General features: G+C 36.2%; 1 long non-coding RNA gene across 1 annotated transcript in view; it reads left to right on the top strand.

The window, feature by feature from the left end:
• The first annotated feature begins 2086 nt into the window (after positions 1 to 2086).
• The window catches only part of LOC145276469 (uncharacterized), a 59376-nt gene continuing 52937 nt past the window's right edge, over positions 2087 to 8525 (top strand). The window contains exon 1 of the long non-coding RNA XR_013867955.1: positions 2087 to 2219. This is a non-coding gene — a long non-coding RNA (uncharacterized LOC145276469). The remainder of the gene's footprint in view (positions 2220 to 8525) is intronic.

The following is an 8525-nucleotide window of genomic DNA, read 5'->3' on the forward strand; positions in this document are numbered from 1 at the left end:
TTTTTTTTTTTATCTACAAAACTTTTGGTTTGAACAAATGAATTGTGCATTTTATTTTCTCTTGCGACGCTCATAGAATCTGCGTTTCTACAAAACTAAGCGGGGTCATATTAGTGCAAATATATATCCATTTGTTTATATTTCTATTTATCATTTTTAATTAAATAGGAGTAAATAAAATAGAAAACCGTGTAATTTTGACATCTGGTTTCATCCCTCTGAATGTATACAAAGAATTCTTCGATTAAGTGTAGTATCTGTTCTGCCACTAAACTTAATCTTTTCTGTTTTCGGTCAGAGATGGAGTAGTCCTTCTAGACTGAAGCAGTTAAAATTGATCCGATATAGAGTACATTTTTTTTGGGGGGGGGTACCTTGATATTTTCCACATTAAAGACCGATCTGGTTTCTAACTCTGCTCTCACGTGAAGACAATTAAATAGTAACTAAGTTTTACATTTTTCGTTGTTTCTTTTTCATTCATCGACGTTGTTTCTGATTTGATGTGCTATAAATCTCCACTCTTGTTCAACTGAGAATTGAATGTGTAATACTTGTTGCAATAGCGGTCACCCTGGTCGAGTTGTGCTGGTTTCGTCCATGACCGACACCACGTCCGCAACTATGATCGTATATGTATGTTTGATTGCACGAGATGGGTAATCATTCGCGATTCCATAGTTGAAATCGGCCACTTGTGAACCTGAGAAGCGAATCCTCGCGTTATGAGTAGGGCTATGACAACAGTATTTTTTTTTCTCAGGTTTATAGCTATTGATATCTGATGTTTTTTATAGTGATATGGTTCTCGGTTGATTGTGTCTAACTGTGCCGGATATATACTCGAGAGTAAACACAATGAAAAGAATATGCTGTTGTCATAGCCCTAGTTATCAGCCACCTTCCTAAATTGCAATTCTGAGCATTGTCAAAGTCGATAAATAAATGTTCAGTACATTGGCATGGATAATTTAAAGTGTGTGCGCGCGCATGCGCATACTATTCTTTAAGATCCATTAGCCGAGAAAAAAAATATACAACAAATCACTTTTACGAAACCAGGAACATTTAATTTTTAACGAAATACAAAATTTGGAAGTCATTTAATTTTTTTTTTTTTTTCTTTAATATAAAATTCCATAGATCGCTGCCTTTTCGGATACACTAAGAATCTAATATGATCGACTCATATGTGCTGTTGTTTCATTCTTTAAAAGTTATATAAAAGAAAGAAATGGCGTACGTTATCATTCTTTCCCTATCCTAGTATTCTCTCTCGAACAGCTAGACTTTGGAATTCCCTCCCCGGTCTCCTTTGGTTCCCTAGCTGTACTGACATGCAGAAATTTAAATGTGACATGAATAGACATCCTACTGATAAACTCCTTAGGTAGCGTTTCTGTAGATATGGTCTCAAATGGTAACCCCTTACGTCTAAGTGGCAATATGCCTTTTTGTGTGTGTGAAGGGGTGGTGGTGAATAAGAAAAACCCAACAGACACAGCTATGAGAAACAAACACCAAACGAACGTTTTCATTGCGAATAACGTGAACATTTTGTAACTGTAAATGACATTAAAGTAAAATTACGCAAACTTTACTCCGCAGTCAGATTATGAATACAATTTATGAAATTCGTACATTGTTTTTCTCATTTTATTCAAACATTTCCTCAACAGCAAAGCGGTGTTGAAATTATTCCTTTTCAGTCCCCTCACCCTACCCTCTCCCGCCAAGATGTTTAGAAATATATAATATAATCATTCTTCCTTGATTTTTTTTTTCTTGGCCTATTATGCTAAACAACCTCTTAACCTATCCATCCAACCATGAAAATGGGTAACTAATACAACTCAACTCCAAACGAATTGTCGTTTGAAGTAAAAAAAAAAAATAAATAAATAAAATAAAATAAAATTAAAAAAAAAAAAAAACGCGGAAGTTAAAATAAATTCTATTTGATTTTTTTTTTTATTTTAATTTTATTTTTTTGTGTATTTGTAAATAAAACTGGACATTGCTCAGGTGTACACTTCATCAAAAATAGAGCACTGTTGCCACATCTGAACAGCAGATACTCGGCACGCCCTATCCTGCCCTGATACAGTTCAAAATCAGTTTTGACACCGTAGTAAATGATGCCCTTCACTCTTTTTTGCAATTTCTTTCCCGTTGAAAAGACGTTGCAAGACTTTCTCTGCTCTATCGTTATGTTCAAGGTAAGTGGTCGTCTGCGCTTAAGTCTATAGTCCCCTTTTCTAAACTTTTACAAAAAACACTCCGTTAACTGAAATCACTATCGACAATTCCCCCCCCACTCTATCTATGCTTGAATCTAAACGCAGATTCCATGACCAGAGCAGCTTCTTTCCTAGAACTGCCTGCCTGTACTGGAACACTGTTCTGTTGGGCTTCTTCCCGGCTGACTACAATATGGTCATCTCTAAATCCAAGTACTTGTTGAGCCCTTTCCATAATCAAATTCTATCCAATTTCTATCATTAACGATTACTACATTACTAGCTTATATTCATTAACCTTTATCCCTCGCGTGGCCTTCGGGCCTTTATAAGTGGTTAATCTATTATAAAAAAAAAACACAGCAGTCAATGAACCCCCGGGCGCACCGAATAGAACCTAATTTTTTAGGGAGAATTCAACTTTGTTTATCAAGTCTCATTCTATGGTAATACATTGATTCGAAAGTTTATCTAACCATTCGTCTTTTTGTATAAAGATTTGTCTTTGACCTCGAAATATGCATACACTTCCCATATCACTTTTTGGTCCCCCCAATAAAAATAGGGTGACTTGTAAATTCACCCTTGTCCGTTCGTCTGACCGCACTTTTCTCAATAACTACGCCTTGGAATTTTTTGAAATTTTGCACAAACATTAAACATGATATGAGTAAAAAAAAAAAAAAAAAAAAGTAACAGAACGATTTTCCGAGAAAACTCTGGTTGCCCCCTCCTAGGGGTGCCTTTCGGGTTAAAATGGTTAAAATTGACACTTTTGTGCTTATTAAAAAGAATTGATGCCTTGGATTATTATAAAACTTTATGAATAGTTTTAACTGATTTCTATATAACTTTAAGTTCAGTACTATGCAAAACTGCTAAATAGACATACACAGAAAATTTTGGACAAACATGGTAAAATGGGGTGTTTTTATTAGCCCTAAAAGAGCCTCTGGGACACACCCAAGAGTTATCGCGAAGTATAGACAAACAAAATTATATAGAAATCAATTTCCATCCCATGAAACTCAAGACTCTTAATTAATCGATTTAGACTTCTTCAATGTCTCCGTTAACGAACCCCTCGTGTTTTACAAGAATTCTAAAAATATTCACGAACAATCTGAGTTTCATATTGCTGTAAACTTCTATTTTAAACATATATAAATTATCTCTTCTGTGAAATATGCCTTCAGAACTCCTTGTTTTGTTCATCGTGTAACATATTTCCTGTTTTTCGCACAATTGATTATAAACGCTGGAGACGCTTTTAACTGAAAACATTTCCCTGAATTCGACTCCTCTTAAAAATGTTTCTCCTTAGGAACATCCTAAAGTAAAACCCCAAAATTGGCGTGAACATATCCCTAAAATCTCATCCCTAAATGTTTTTGGTGTCGTTCGAGATGTTCGACTGAGCCCTCTCCCTAAAACGTCCACAGCAGATGTGACGGGACACCGGACGATGCCGGGTGTCCCGTTCAGCTAGGTGAAGATAAGAATGCTTATGGCCGGGGGGGGGGGCGTGCTGATACTGTGTCAAAGATTAAGACAAGCGTTTATGAGATCTTCGGGAGACATGATATCTGTTTTAATGGCGAAAAAAAAAAGAGATTATTTTTCTAGTTGGATCTGGTGAGAATGAGTTTTAACTAACGTAATTGATTCGGACAGTCTCGAGAATTGGGTTCCAAAATGTCTGCTCGGAGTCGGGGACCCGTGGTGTTTTAACTCAGAGACCACCAAGCTAGTTTGACAGATATGTTCACAAAACAATAGAGAAAGGGAAAAGAATAAGAAAACAGAGGGATAGAAAAAGAAATTCACAAGAGAAGAAAGAGGGGGGAATAGAAGATAATGGAGAAAAGGAAGGAAGATGCTTTTGATATAAACAACGATCGCCTACTCGAAAAAGATATAGAAGGGTTTTGGCAGTCTTTGGTCAGCGAGCGAAGCGTACACATCGGCTCTCGCCCCGCCTGGGGTGAGAGGCAGGGGCAGAAATCTCAATAAGGACTAACTTGAAAAGATCTTGTTCTTAGATAGAGAATTAACCTGATATCTCAAGTATACAACCTGCATCACGAAGCGCGGATAACGAAAACACGACTTTAAACAAATGTAGAATGATTGCAAATAATTATTTTATTTGGTTTAAACGAAAATGACCTCAGAGTTTTTTCTTTGTTTTTCGATTGCCGGCATAAGTGAGATGCAGTTTATTTCAGGTATGCCCTGACGCCAGACGACGAAGACACAGACACAAAACCAGAGTGACGGCCGTAGAGGACAATGTTGCCACACGGACTTGGGGTCATGCACGTTTAACGTGCCTTGAGCAGCGGAGGTATGTTTTCCAGTGACCAGTGCGAGTCTGGTCACGCTGGAGGGGTCCACCACTAGACGACGCATGCCCGGGACATCGTTCCCGTTACAAATACTCGCCTAGCTAAATTTACTGGGGGTAGTTGGAATCTTTTTTTTTTTTTTTTTTTAGGTTAAATTCAAGTTTAACGGTAGTTTTCTTCAAATTGTTAGGTGGAAGCACCCTCCCTACTCATGTTAAGAATGGCTTTCGAAATAAGAGTTCAGCGCACAATTTCCTTAGGAAGATGCCCCCCCCCAGACGACGGCATAGTGGACGGAGAAAAGACAGCGGACATGTAAGGAAGCTCTTCACCAACTGGGTAGCTTTCGGTGATGTGAGTTAATATGGAGACGAACGGATCACTGTGCGCCGATCCAAACCCACATTCGCGCTGGGTTTTTTATTCGTTGCTATCACGTACGCCGACAGGTATATTAGTTTGATAATGAACGCAATTTTCAGCCGTGGTTTCGGGAAGGTCCCAGTCTGACTTGCTGTGCATTGTTGACATTTAACATTTTCATATCTCCAGCCAAAGCCGTCGGTAATGCTCCGTTATTTTGGACTAGGATGCACTGACTTGCCTATAAGAAATGGTGGATTTATTATTATTATTTTTTTTTTTTTTTTAACAATTGGTATCCAAATTCTCGTCTGCTGCTTGAGCGCGCACAGGCGCATCGAGTTGAAACTCGGCACGCGGTGTTGTGATTGGCTGGTCGCCATGTTACGTCAGACACCAGCTAAACCCAAGCTGTTGACATCTGTTGACAGCTCGGGTTTAGCTGTTGTCTGACGTAACATGGCGATCAGCCAATCACTACACCGCGCGCTGAGTTTCAACTCGACGCGACTGTGCGCGCTCGAGCAGCAGACGAGAATTTGGATACGAATTGTTTAAAAAAAAATAAATAAATAAATTTAAAAAAAAAAAAAAATTCACTATTTCCTCTATGTCGTATTCCGGGAAAAAGTCGAGCCGAACGCTGAGTCGCGTCTGATTCAAAGGATGCATAAGTAGCATTCTCTACTATGCTGAGTGTGGTTTGAAAACTCATTGGTTATTTTTTATTTTTTTTATTTTTTTTTTAATTAATTTTTTTATTTTATTCATTATTTTTATTTTTTTAATTTTTTTTTTTTTGCATTCAGGTCTGTCAACAATCGTGTCAGTTAGGGAAGACAACTTTTTTTAGATACTGAGGCACCCAGAAACGTTATATCTAATCAATCGGCATTGTACTGTTTAATCAAGACATTAAAAAATGAAAATATCGAGAAAAAAAATGTTATTGTGCGTATCCGCTTTGAACTGATGATCTCCGAAAAAAAAATTCACATAATTTGATCGAGTAGTGTTTTTTTTTTGTTTTTTTTTTTTACAGCGGAAAAACACGTTTTTATGACAGCGCGTGGAAGATAGACATCTTGGAATTTTTTAAACACGCCACGGGGAGATAACTCAATGTAAAGCGCCGACACTCTCTCCCCATCTTTAATACTAGATTTTCTTCTAAAAATCGAACTTTTTTTTTTTTTTTTTTTTTCGGAGAACTTCATTCCATAACAGATACGTACAATTTAAACTTTTTTCGATATTTTCATTTTCAATGTCTTGATTAAACTGTGCAAGTATCAATCAACAAACTTACGAATTAAAAAGCACCAAACATTGATTGACTATAAACTGTTTTTTGTATGTTATGCAAATAAGGCATGCAAAAGGGTTTCTTCGGACTGCTTATCCCTACAATATATACAGCATTTCAAAATTATATTATATATTTCTAGCAAGACCCGTGAAAATTCTACGGAATGAGAAATATATTTAATCAATGTTTTCTATTCATTTATTTTCCTCATCTTTTCCTCATCTTTAGGTTGTTGTCTCACAACGTTTCGGCCAACTATTCTCCTGGCTTTCATAATAAATAAATACAAATTGCTCATCTCAATAACGAATTTCAATTAAATACAATATGTTTTCATTTCATAAAGCTGATATTTTTCTAAATAGCGCAAAAAAGTGTTTTTTTTTTAAATAAAATAAAAACAAATAATAATATGCAACAAATGAGTATTAACATTTCTATAAAAATAGTATTTATTGCATTTTAATTATAGAGCGACACAAATGATATAAATTAATAAGTGCTAGCCGAGGCGGGGGACTGACTTTGCCCGGTCGTAAAATACGCTTAAATATGATATTAATTTGTTCAGATTTCGTATATATTATTATAGTGTCGTGATTTCAAAAGTAAAAAATAAAAAAATTTAGGTGCTAACGATTGGGATCGAAACCGGAAGCAAAACTCTAGCATTCAAAGCTGGTGACGTTACCATTGTCCCAACGTGACACTCATATGAACTGATTAAAAATTAAAAATAAGATGAATGTAGAAAATATATGACGATTTTTTTTCAATTTTTACCCATTTCGACTCCTTAAAAACTATTTTAACCAGCTAAAGACTTATAAAATGACGGTAGGTAAAAAATCCGATCATTTGAGGCATCTAGTTCCGCTCTGCGACTTTTAGATTTGGAGGAGATAGTCTGAAAATATGGAGATACAGACAACCTTTTATATATTAGACTAACAAATACTCCTATGTAATATTGTGCTACATAATTCGATACAAAAAATGAAATCTCAGTGTAATAGACACTCTTTAATTTGCTCCTTCAGTTCATCACTCCTTGTTCTGTTTTTGCCCTGTTTATTTCGAATTATTCCTTTTTACGTTGATTTGTTTGCTTGTTTTCCGGTGAAAAACAGCCACGGGTTCTTTTCTCAAATCATTACAACAATGATCATTTATTATTATTATTATTTACTCACTATGAATAGTCACATAATCCATCACCAAAAAGTGCTCTTTGAGAACAACTTGTGGAGTTTTCTGGAGTCTGAGTGACAAGTCTCCCCAGATTTACAGTACTTTCCACCTCTTTCGATAACCTTTGCAAAAGAATTTGCGTTATCGCAACAGCCGCTTACCATTAATTTCTCGTTGGTGGTGACCATTGGTTTTCACTGGAATTTGGGTCGCAATAACCCTCCCCAAGGTCCCAGTCTTCTTTGCACTAAACTAGCGGAGGTCTGGTTATTGCCTTGTCTCCTTAGTCTTTCCATCCTCCTTGACCCTTATTTATTTGGTGTCGTGCCAGTTTATAGTGACACACACACATAAATAGAGGGGTATCTTACAGTTAACCGTTGATTCAATGAGATTTTCCTTTGCTTTTTATTCCTTCTATTTGAAAATGAGTCTATAAAAGAGAGATTACTCTGGTATGCTTATGTAAGTTGTCCAGATCGGCTTTTTAAAGCCAAATTTCGAATTTAGCCTTCTTTTAAAGCGATTTGGCCTTCGAAAATTGTTTTTGTCTTTTTTTTAAATCGTAATGTACAGACTACCAAGGGAAATAAGCAATTATATTGATTGATTTAAATAGAAGTAACCCGCTTGAATGGCAATATAGCAATGATAAATGAAAAATACTTTCGTATTTATTTACTTAAGACTGCAGTAAGTCTGAGACGCATATGTACAAAATAGGGTTATCTCCCTTTCTGATAATTCTTCCTTTTCATACCTCTTTCTCTTTAAAAGACCACCTTTCATTGGCCACGGGTTGTTGCTCCTCGACCAATCATAACAACCCATTTATTGAGCGAGGTGTGAATATCCCTTAAATCTCTCTCCTCGTTCAAGGATCTGAGACGTGATTCAAACGAACGCTAACGAGAAAATGGTCTCGAATAGATGACCCTTTTTTTTTCGCTTCGTTTGGATTTTCTCTCGTTGGCACTTCCAAAAGCAAGCAAGTTTTGACAGTAACGTTAACTCAAAGCATTTTCAATCAATGAAAATCATTCCAAACCCCAAAATATAACTCGTATATGTATT

The sequence above is a fragment of the Euprymna scolopes genome, chromosome 1 (assembly GCF_053919585.1).
Source record: "Euprymna scolopes isolate OS-2025 chromosome 1, ASM5391958v1, whole genome shotgun sequence".
NCBI lineage: Eukaryota > Metazoa > Mollusca > Cephalopoda > Sepiida > Sepiolidae > Euprymna > Euprymna scolopes.